The 12,422-nt window shown below is 42.8% G+C and overlaps 1 protein-coding gene across 2 annotated transcripts in view; it reads left to right on the plus strand.

The window, feature by feature from the left end:
- Nucleotides 1–5,924: 5,924 nt before the first annotated feature.
- The window catches only part of opn7b (opsin 7, group member b), a 154,863-nt gene continuing 148,365 nt past the window's right edge, over nucleotides 5,925–12,422 (plus strand). The window contains exon 1 of one of the 2 annotated variants that reach the window (XM_055932861.1): nucleotides 5,925–6,159. The gene's annotated coding sequence lies outside the window, so the exon portion shown is untranslated. Of the gene's footprint in view, nucleotides 6,347–12,422 lie in introns of both variants that reach the window. The other variant, XM_055932860.1, reaches the window with a different exon arrangement.

Here is a 12,422-nt window from a genome sequence, read left to right on the forward strand (position 1 = left end):
AGTATTGTAATACCGATGTAGGATCTTAATTTGATCACTCTTGTTGATGAGAATTTTCCTGAAATGCAGATGACCTTCATGATTTACCTAAATTCCTTGAAAACCCCCACTAACACACAGTTATATTAACATTATTGGACTTTTCATGTCGCCTACTTTTGTCCAGTTATTAATAGCCTAACCACCGATCAAGCAACATCATGGACTAAACGTTGAAATCCTGTTGCTGCAGGATTATTTTTCTACGACTATCCTGGTCAAATTAAGATCCTACACCTGTACAAGCATCCCACTGGGTACACACTGACTGAATCAATGTTGTTTCCACGTTATTTCAATGAAATTATGATGAAGCAACATGGAATAGACGTTTCATTGACTTCTGTGCTCAGTGGGATGTTTGATTCAGCCTGGAGATAATCAAACCACATGATTACCTGCCACACTGCACCGGCTAGGCAAAGAGTTCTTTTCATCCAGGAGCGGAGCCTGGATTGGGTGGGGAGATACAGTAGGCAGGCATTTTTTAAGGCCCAGTGCAGTCAAAAAATGTGGTTTTCCTGCATTATATATATACATATATTTTCACATTATAAGGTTGGAACAATACTGTGAAATTGTGAACATTATGATAATGCCCTTTTAGTGTAAGAGCTGTTTGAAAAGACCACCTGTATATTCAGCCTGTTTTGGTGGGATGGAGTTTTGGCCTGTCTGGTGACATCACCAGGTGGTCAACTAGGTAATTGTTACCCAGAAATGATCTTGTTTTGAGATATCAACGGCTGCATTATGTGTTTGTGTGGACAAGTGGTGTTTGTCTGTAGATATTGAAAGAGATACTCTGATAGCGTGTGTGCGTGTGACTCTACAGATGTCGAATCTTCATTTGATCACCCGGTTGCAGGAGAACTTTCATGCAATGCAGAACATATTAAACATGTAGTGTTTTTGACAATTTTAATGGGATACTTAATTGTTAACTGTTTTTGACATTTTTTTTTGAGGCACTTAATTGTTACCCAGAAAGTATTTGATGTTGAGGTAAAAACAGCTGCATTGGACCTTTACAGAGCCTTTTAATCTTGTGCTTTGTGTAGGGTTCAGAAACCCTGGAGTGGGCTGACAGACTGACCTAGCGCCCTTTCTTTGATTACCAGCTCCATGGCATTTCTCATAGCTGCTGTTCAGATTCCTTTTTATGAACATATTAATTTGTCTGATCTCCTCGCAGCATGCTGTTTGGAGGGCAACATGGATTTGATTCTATAATAGCTAGAGGGACCGCTGGTAAACAGAGGGGGAAGGGTGAAGGGTGGGTGGGGCTGTGTGTTTGTGTGCACTTGCATATATCTACGCGTGCCTATATTTATGTGTGTGTGTGTGTGTGTGTGGCTGTGTGTGTGTGGGCGGGGAAGGGGTTGTCAGGGTGAATGTGTACTTTGATGAAAAAATACATCTTGTGGATATGGACGGGGTCGTTTTATATTCTCTCTTTGTGTTTGTGCGCAAACGTGAGTGTGTGTGTGGGTGTGAGAGTGTGTGTATATATGTGAAGTGTGGAGGGTGGGTTGTTATTCGGGTTTTGTCAACATCAATGACATCTTTGTAGTGGTCACACTAGAGCACGAGGCTCAGCGTGGATGGAGACAGGGAGAGGGAGTTGTGTTCTGTCTGCCCTGGGGAGGGACTGGAGGCACAGTCTAAATTGAGTTGGATTCCACTCCACTGCTGGAGGCCTGGGTTTCTTCCCCAAATACTAAGAGGCACATATTAATGAGAGACACCCCGTCAAATGTCAGGCAGGGCAGGGAGGATAAACTTTTAAATTGAGTCAAACTTTCCAGCTTTATTCATAACTATAGAGAATGAACTGGAAGAGACAAAAACATACATATACACACACATACATATACACACACAAAGAAAATGAACACACATAAACACACAAAACACACACACACAGTACATACAAGATACCTTACATATAGGACAAGGTTTTCTCTACCACAGATCCCTACAGACCATTACTATTCTCCTAGAAGGTGAGCCGAACTCCTTCTTAACATAATATACTGTAAAATGTAGGTCATTTGCATTGTGTTGACCACCAATATGCACTTATTACATTTGTAAAGTAATTTAAATTCCACATGTCCATTTTAATATCCGTCACCATTCTCTTTCTCTCTCTCTCTGTGGTGGTAAGCCGGGGGAATCTGAGAGCTTTTGGTCATGATCCTTAATATCTGATTGAGTCATGGTTGTGTTAATTTGAGCAGTTTGTCCTCAGTTGCCTTCAGTTGCTTATCTCTGTTTTCCTGTTTAGTTCTGATCAGATGGTTGCCTCAGATGCATGTGTTAGTGTCAGTCCTGCCTGCTGAATCAGGTGAACAAGAACACATGCTAGTACCAGCAGATGGTGTTACAGCAAACAGAGGGAGGGATGGAGAGAGAACAAAAAAATAATGACTTGACACATTGGAAAGAACTAACAAAAAAACAGAGCAAACTAGAATGCTATTTGGCCCTAAACAGAGAGTACACAGTGGAAGAATACCTGACCACTGTGACTTACCCAAAATGAATGAAAGCTTTAACTACAGTATGTACAGACTCAGAGAGGCCACAATAGGCAGAACTGGCTCTCAAAAGAAGAAATGAGATGGAAACTGAGCTGCACTTCCTAACCTCTTGCCAAACGTATAACCATATCAGAGACAAACATTTCCCTCAGATTACACAGACCTACAAAGAATTAGAAAACAAATCCAATTTTGGGAAACTACACTTTTTTTTATTTTACCCTTATTTTACCAGGTAAGTTGACTTAGAACACATGTTCAGTTCTCAGCAACGACCTGGGGAATAGTTACAGGGGAGAGGAAGGGAATGAGTGAGCCAATTGGAAGCTGAGGATGATTAGGTGGCAATGATGGTAGGAGAGCCATAAGCGCCATGGGATCTTTAGTGACCACAGAGAATCAGGACACCTGTTTAACGTCCCATTGGAAATACCACAGTGTGCCATCACAGCAAGAAGATTTGTGACCGGTTGTCACAAGAAAAGGGAAACCAGTGAAGAACAAACACCATTGTAAATACAACCCATATTTCTGTTCATTTATTTCCCCTTTTGTACTTTAACAATCTGTACATCATTACAACATTGTATATAGACATAATACAACATTTAAAATGTCTTTATTCCTTTGGAACTGTGTGTAATGTTTACTGTTCATTTTTTATAGATTATTTAACTTTTGTTTTATCTATTTTACTTCTGTTGGCAATGTAAAGATATGTTTCCCATGCCAATAAAGCCCTTTTAATTGTATTTAATTGAGAGAGAGAGAGAGAGAGACTGGGGGACGAGACAGAGGGGGAGTGGGGGAGAGAGGACAGAGAGAGAGAGACTGGGGGATGAGACAGAGGGGGAGTGGGGGAGAGAGGAGAGAGAGAGACTGGGGGACGAGACAGAGGGGGAGTGGGGGAGAGAGGAGAGAGAGAGACTGGGGGACGAGACAGAGGGGGAGTGGGGGAGAGAGGACAGAGAGAGAGAGCGAGAGACTGGGGGACGAGACAGAGGGGGAGTGGGGGAGAGAGGACAGAGAGAGAGAGACTGGGGGACGAGACAGAGGGGGAGTGGGGGAGAGAGGACAGAGAGAGAGAGAGACTGGGGGACGAGACAGAGGGGGAGTGGGGGAGAGAGGACAGAGAGAGAGAGCGAGAGACTGGGGGACGAGACAGAGGGGGAGTGGGGGAGAGAGGACAGAGAGAGAGAGCGAGAGGGTGAGACTGGGGGACGAGACAGAGGGGGAGTGGGGGAGAGAGGACAGAGAGAGAGAGGCGGGGGACGAGACAGGGGGGGAGTGGGGGAGAGAGGACAGAGAGAGAGAGAGAGAGAGAGAGACTGGGGGACGAGACAGAGGGGGAGTGGGGGAGAGAGGACAGAGAGAGAGAGCGAGAGACTGGGGGACGAGACAGTGGGGGAGTGGGGGAGTGAGGACAGAGAGAGAGAGCGAGAGCGTGAGACTGGGGGACGAGACAGAGGGGGAGTGGGGGAGAGAGGACAGAGAGAGAGAGCGAGAGAGAGAGACTGGGGGACGAGACAGAGGGGGAGTGGGGGAGAGAGGACGGAGAGAGAGAGACTGGGGGACGAGACAGAGGGGGAGTGGGGGAGAGAGGAGAGAGAGAGAGAGCGAGAGACTGGGGGACGAGAGGGGGGGAGTGGGGGAGAGAGGACAGAGAGAGAGAGACTGGGGGACGAGACAGAGGGGGAGTGGGGGAGAGAGGACAGAGCGAGAGAGAGACTGGGGGACGAGACAGAGGGGGAGTGGGGGAGAGAGGACAGAGAGAGAGAGCGAGAGACTGGGGGACGAGACAGAGGGGGAGTGGGGGAGAGAGGACAGAGAGAGAGAGCGAGAGGGTGAGACTGGGGGACGAGACAGAGGGGGAGTGGGGGAGAGAGGACAGAGAGAGAGAGCGAGAGAGAGAGACTGGGGGACGAGACAGAGGGGGAGTGGGGGAGAGAGGACGGAGAGAGAGAGCGAGAGGGTGAGATCCGGGCTGGGTTCTGTAGGCACTGAACAGGACGTGTTCTAAAACCTGAAAACAACAATCCTTTTTCCATTCCTTGCTCATCACTAATTGTTTCTATTATGCTTTCTCATATTTGTTGCCGTTGTTAAAACATGCTGTATTCCTGTATAGCCTTTATCTGTCTGTCTGTCATCATCATCCCCCTTCCTTCTCTCTTTCTCTCTCTCTTGCTCTCTCTATCTCTCTCCCCCTTTTTGTTTAATCCACTTGAACTGCACTGACTGGGGGCATATCTCTGTATTCACGCTGATCTACATAAACAAATACAACAATGGTGCCATTTTCAGTAGTGCGTGTCCAATTCCATTCCTCATGCCTTCGTTATGCCATTATCCTCTTTCTCACTTATAGCCAATGAAAAGGCAATAAGGAATTTGTACAATGTTTTCTTCTTTTGAATAACAGAGGGTTGGATTTTGCTGTGGTTATGATATAGAGTGGGGGATGAGGAAAAGGTAAGAGGGGGGTTAACGCCTGTGTCTTTGCTGGTGGAGACTGACGGATGTAGGAATGGCGCTTGCTTGCACAGATTAAACTTGACATTTTGCTTTTGCTGGCTCTTCAAAGCCTAACCCACCACCCCAGTCCCCCCCCCCCCCCCCCCCCCCCCCACACACACACACAATCTCTTGAAAAGACCCTCAACATAAAAGCTTTCTCTTGCACTGTCATTATCTCTCTCGCTCTCTCTCTTTTGTTATTCTTCTCTTCTACCAAATATCTTCTGTGAGAAAGGGGAATGGGTTATTTTGTCAAGCATACGCACGTGTGTCTGTGTGTGCGTTTTGTGTGTGTGTATATGTGGGCACGCCTTTGTGCATGTGTGTCCAGTGACACCTTTAGCTAAATTACAGCAGTCACTGCTGACAGATTACATGGAGAGATATTAAATAATAGAGGAGAAATCATGACAGAGAGGAGAGAGAGTCTCTTCAAATAGGATGGTTTAAAGTGCATTGTGAAAACAGGGAGAAAGTTTGCATGTATGAGAGAGAGACAGAGAATGTATTAATATATGTTTGTCATGAGTTTCGACAGCATTTAGATTTTTTTACCTTTATATAACTATGCAAGTCAGTTAAGATCAAATTCTTATTTACAATAACGGCCTACCCCGGAAAATGCTGGGCCAATTGTGCGCCACCCTATGGGATTCCCAATCACGGCCGGATGTGATACAGCCTGGAATCGAACAAGGGACTGTAGTGATGCTTCTTGCACTGAGAAGCAGTGCCTTAGACCACTGCACCACTCAGGAATGTTTACATGTATGTCAGGAGGAGAACGAGTTAAACAGGAAGGAGAGAGGGAGATCGAGCATACATACTGTGCGTAATATATAACTTGAGAGAGAGAGCGAGAGAGACACAGAGAGAGAGAGTGACATACAGACAGACATAGAGAGAGAGGAGGAGGATAGGCTTGTGCTGAGAGCGGAGCGTGGCGTAGAGAGAGGGAGCAGCTCAGCAGCGTTTCTGTCTGTCTCTGTCCCTGCTCAGATTTCCACAGCTGTGAGCTGCACCTCTGCTACCCTACTCCACGCGGATCTACTGGGGGGTGTGTGTCTTAGAGTATATTCCTGTGTGTGTGTGTTAGAGTTGCTTGCAAGTCTACAGCATGCATTGTGTGTTTCTCCGCTGCTCCAGTGATGGTTCTCCCACCTAAGGGTGAAGGCTCTGCTACGGACTCTATCTAAAACACATGAGCCCTGGCATAGCCAGCCCTGGCGTAGTATCCCAGTAAGGTAGGCATCCTATAATTTTATTGACATTTTAACTGCTACTCTGCTTTGCTCTTTCTTGCATTTTACAAAGATTTTTTTACATCGGGTTTGCATTTTCCTAGGGTTTACTCGGTTTGGCTACTAATGGCTATTACCTGACATTTTATTGGACTACTCTGTTTGCTCTGGTATTTCTACAGTGTTTGAAGGTAATCTGTGTTCAATAGGTACTCTAGTAGGGCATTGGTTACCATTCCAGCACAGAGTACAGTATGATTTCATTACATATTTCCTCTCTGTGTGTCCTTCAAGCAAGGGCAGTAAAACTATTCTGGGGTGGATCAGTGTGGTTTAGGGTATTTTAACAGTGGAAATGAGCCTGGCCGACTGTGCCAAGTTACCTGGTTATGAGTTTCAGCCAGGGGATTGGATGGGGGCAAAGCACGCTATTTCAAGTACAGTGCCTTCAGAAAGTATTCTTGCCCCTTGACTTGTTCCGCATTTTGTTGTGTTACAGCCTGCATTTAAAAAAATTAAATCCTTAGTTTTCTCTTATTACAGCCATTACAATCTGTAACTGTTTTAAAGTCGCCATTGGCCTCTTTAAATCCCATTGGTCGCCATTGGCCTCTGGTGAAATCCCTTCGTGGTTTCTTTCCTCTCTGGCAACTGAGTTAGGAAGGAAGCCTGTATCTTTGTAGTGACTGGGTGTATTGATACATTATCCAAAGTGTAATTATTAACTTCAACAAGCTCAAAGGGATATTCAATGGCTGCTTTTTTTTACCCATCTACCAATGCAATGCCTTTAAAGTATTCACACCCCTTGACCTTTTCCACATTTTGCTGTGTTACAGCCTGAATTTAAAATGGATTAAATTGAGATTGTTTGTCACTGGCCTACACACAATACCCCATGTCAAAGGGGAATTATATTTTCTATTTTTCTTTAAATGAATTAGAAATGGAAAGCTGAAAAGTATTGCATCAAGTATTCAACCACTTTGTTGTGGTAAGTTCAGGAGTAAAAATGTGGTTAACAAGTCACATAACAAGTTGCGTTGACTCACTCCCTATGCAATAATAGTGTTAACATGATTTTTGAATGACTACTTAATTTATGTACCTCACACATGCAATTATCTGTAAGGTCTCTCTGTCGAGCACTGAATTTAAAACACAGATTCAACCGAAAAGACCAGGGAGGCTTTCCAATACCTAGCAAAGAAGGGCACCTATTGGTAGATGGGTAAGAAAAAAGCTGACATTGAAAAGGGATATGGTAAGCATGGTAAAGTTATTAGTTACACTTTGGATGGTGTATCAATACACCCAATAACTACAAAGATTGCTGGAAGGAAACCACTCAGGGATTTCACCATGAGGCCAATGGTGACTTTAAAACAGGTAGAGCTTAATGGCTGTGATAGGAAAAAACTGAGGACGGGTCAACAACATTATAGTTAGTCGTTAATACTAACCTAAATGACAGAGTGAAAATAAGGAAGCTTGTACAGAAAACAAATATTCCAAAACATGCATCCTGTTTGCTGAAATAATACTGCAAAAAAGTGTTCCGTTTGGGGCTAATCCAATACAACACATTACTGAGTACCACTCTCCATATTTTCAAGCATAGTGGTGGCTGCATCATGTTATGGGAATGCTTGTATTCGTTAAGGACTGGGGAGTTTTTCAGGGTGAAAAGAAACATAATGGAGCTAAGCATATGCAAAAACCTTAGAGGAAAACCTGGTTCAGTCTGCTTTCCACCAGATACTGGGAGATGAAGTCACCTTTGAGCAGGATAACAACCTAAAACACAAGGCCAAATCCACACGAGTTGCTTACCAAGATGACAGTGAATGTTCCTTTTATTTATTATTTTATTTGTATTTCGCCTTTATTTAACCAGGTACGCTAGTTGAGAACAAGTTCTCATTTACAACTGCAACCTGGCCAAGATAAAGGAAAGCAGTTCAACACATACAACAACACAGAGTTACACATGGAATAAACAAACATAGTCAATAATACAGTAGAAAAAGTCTATATACAGTGTGTGCAAATGAAGTAGGATATGGGAGGTAAGGCAATAAATAGGCCATGGTGGCGAAGTTATTACAATATAGCAATTAAACACTGGAATGGTAGATGTGTAGAAGATGAATGTGCAAGTAGAAATACTGGGGTACAAAGGAGCAAGATAAATAAATACAGTATGGGGATGAGGTAATTGGATGGGCTATTTACAGATGGGCTACGTACAGGTGCAGTGATCTGCAAGCTGCTCTGACAGCTGGTGCTTAAAGTTAGAGAGGGAGATATGAGTCTCCAGCTTCAGGGATTTTTGCAGGTCGTTCCAGTCATTGGCAACAGAGAACTAGAAGGAAAGGCGGCCAAAGAAAAAATTGGCTTTGGGGTGACCAGTGAGATATACCTGCTGGAGCGCGTGCTACAGGTGGGTGCTGCTATGGTGACCAGTGAGCTGAGATAAGGCAGGGCTTTATCTAGCAGAGACTTGTAGATGACCTGGAGCCAGTAGGTTTGGCGGCGAGTATGAAGCGAGGGCCAGCCAACGAGAGCGTACAGGTTAAGGTGGTGGGTAGTATATGGGGCCTTGGTGACAAAACGGATGGCACTGTGTGCATCCAATTTGTTGAGTAGAGTGTTGGAGGCTATTTTGTAAATGACATCGCCAAAGTCGAGGTTCGGTAGGATGGTCAGTTTTATGAGGGTATGTTTGGCAGAATGAGTGAAGGATGCATTGTTGTGAAATAGGAAGCCGATTCTAGATGTAATTTTGGATTGGAGATGCTTAGTGTGAGTCTGGAAGAAGAGTTTACAGTCTACAGTTTACAGTTCCTGAGTGGCCGAGTTACAGTTTTGACTTAAATCTACTTGAAAATCTATGGCAAGACCTGAAAATGGTTGTCTATCAATCAATTTGACAGAGCTTGAAGATTTTGAAAATAATAATTGGCAAATGTTGCGCAATCTAGGTGTGGATAGCTTTTAGAGACTTACCTAGAAAGAGCTGTAATCGCTGCCAATGTCATTACTTAGGGTTGTTAATGAGGTATTTCATTTTCAATAAATGTGCAAAGATTTCTAAAAACATGTTTTCAATTCGTCATTATCGTCATTATTATTATTATTACCCCTATTGTGTTCATAGGGGTATGGAAAAAAATCAATTGAATCCATTTTGAATTCAGGCTGTAACACAACACAATGTGGAATAAGTCAAGGTGTACGAATACTTTCTGAAGGTGCCCTTCTTTGTGAGGCATTGGAAAACCTTACTGGTCTTTGTGATTCACTGCTTGACTGAGGGACCTTACAGATAATTGTACGTGTGGGGTACAGATATGAGTTTGTCATAGAAAAATTATGTTAAACATTATTGCATACAGAGTGTGTCCATTGATAATCACATTTTTACTCCTGAACATATTTAGGCTTGCCATAACAAAGGGGTTGAATACTTATTGACTCAAGACATTTCAGCTTTTAATTTTTTATTAATTTGTAAAAATGTTTAACAACTTCTTCTGGATAGAGGGCTGTATTCGGAAGTTTGGATGACTGAGGTGCCCAAAGTAAACTGCCTGTTACTCAGGCCCAGAAGCTAGGACATGCATACAATTGGTAGTATTGGATAGAAAACACTCTAAAGTTTCCAAAACTGTTAAAATAATGTCTGTGAGTATAACAGGACTGATATGGCAGGCGAAAACCCAAGGAAAATGCATCCATAAAATATTTTTTGGAGCTCACCACTCATTGAAATGGCTGTCTATGGGAATATCAATGGAATACCTCCCAGATTGCAGTTCCTAGGGCTTCCAGTAGATGTCAACAGTCTTTAGAAAGAGTTTCAGGCTTGTTTTTTGAAAATAATTGCTAGAATTTGTAGTTTTTCTAGGTGGATCCCATTTTGTCAGAAATATTGTGGCGCGTCGGTGAGGGCGCACACTTCGTTATTTATCTCCGGTAATGAACATACTATTCTCCATCTTAAATTTGATCGTTTATTTACATATTAGGGTACCTGAGGATTGATTAGAAATGTGTCACGATCGTCAAAGGGAGAGAGAGAGGACCAAGGCGCGGCGTGTGAAAAATACATCTTCTCTTTATTAAAAGAAGGAAAACCGAGACAAAACAACAAACAGACGACCGTGAAGCTAAATAAACAGAAATGGTGCTGACACTGCCCACTACACACTGACATAGACAATTCCCCACAAACAACTAAAGCCTATGGTTGCCTTAAATATGGCTCCCAATCAGAGACAACAATAACCAGCTGTCTCTAATTGAGACCCAATTCAGGCAACCATAGGCTTTCCTAGATACCTACACTCAACCATAGACACAGCTAGACTTCTATACTAAACATAAACCCAACTACTCTAATAAACCCCCTAAACTTTACAACCACCCTAGACACTACAAAAAACACATACATTCCCCATGTCACACCCTGACCTAACTAAAATAATTAAGAAAACAAAGAATACTAAGGCCAGGGCGTGACAAAATGTTGTTTGACTTCTTTGGACGAAGTTTATTGGTAACTTTTGAGATTCATTTGTTTGCATTTTGATTGAGGGAAACTGGTGGATTACTGAATCAAGCGTGCCAACTAAACTGACTTTATTGGGATATAAAGAAGGACTTTATCAAACAAAATGACCATTTGTTATGTAGCTGGGACCCTTGGGATTGCAAACAGAGGAAGATCTTCAAAGGTAAGGGATTTATTTTATTGCTATTTCTGACTTTCGTGACACCTCTGCTTGTTTGGAAAATGTGTGTAATGCTTTTGTATGCGGGGCGCTGTCCTCAGATAATCGCATGGTATGCTTTCGCCGTAAAGCCTTTTTAAAATCTGACAAAGCGGCTGGATTAACAAGTTAAGCTTTTAAACGATGTAAGGCACTTGTATTTTCATGAATGTTTGATATTACGAATTTTGTATTTTGAATTTCGCGCACTGCAATTTCACCGGATGTTGTCGAGGTGGAGCGCTAGCAACACGCCTATCCCAAAGTTAACACACTTTGAAAGGCAGTAGTCAACAACTTGACAAAAGTCATCCCCTCAAACTTGCCCATTGCTTGGTGCTTTGGCCAGGTGAGAGAGATAATTAGCCACACACTGTTTCAATAGTAAAGCTCTCAATGATTCATTGTGCTAGCAGCAATTGCAGTTTGTTCTTGGAAGTATAGAAACACAAGGCGCATATTTCTAAATGATCCATTTACGCTAAACTCACAAATGTTGAAAAAAACGATTTGCAAGGGAAAATGACTGTAATGACAAAAGATCAAGGAAAATGAAATCTATCCTGAACACAAATATAAACGCAACAATTTCCAAGGTTTTACTGAGTTACAGTACATAGAAGGATATCAGTCAATTTAAATAAATTCATGTGGCCCTAATCTATGGAATTCACATGACTCAATGTAATTTGATTGAAATGACGTGGGAACAACATTGATGCAACCAGTGTGTGCCCAGTGTGTAGCTACAAACTGCCCATGTTTCAGTGGGCAACAGCCGATAGGCAGCCGAAGTGGCTATATTTGGGTCCAGCAGCAGAGGAACATTAGATTAATTTAGAGCTCAGTCAGGTTACCATAGGGAGAGAGTCCTCTTGTAACCGCCTTCTCCCATCACCCTGACCAACCACCAGCCCTGGAAGGACTCCACAGCCACGAGGTAGTCACATACAGAACAATGGGCACACATAACCACATGCACCAAATAGCTACCAGTTATAGCCAGAAGAAAAACAAACACATATTTGAAGGAGTCTTCAGAACTTCAAAAATCTATGTAGCCCGAAACTATTGAAAGCATGTAGTAGTCTGTAAGTGGTGCATATCTTTAGTGAATTTCAATTGAATTCAATGAGTTTAATTTGACACGTAGGCCTATTATAATAACGTCATTCATGGACTGCATTCTTCACATACTGAACATTTCATATAAGAAATATATGCCAAAGCAGAATTATTCTAGCAAGGCTGTCAATTGTACTGGAAAGATCAAATGGAGAATTTCATCAGCTGCCATAGAGTAT

This window comes from Salvelinus fontinalis, chromosome 8 (genome assembly GCF_029448725.1).
Source record: "Salvelinus fontinalis isolate EN_2023a chromosome 8, ASM2944872v1, whole genome shotgun sequence".
NCBI lineage: Eukaryota > Metazoa > Chordata > Actinopteri > Salmoniformes > Salmonidae > Salvelinus > Salvelinus fontinalis.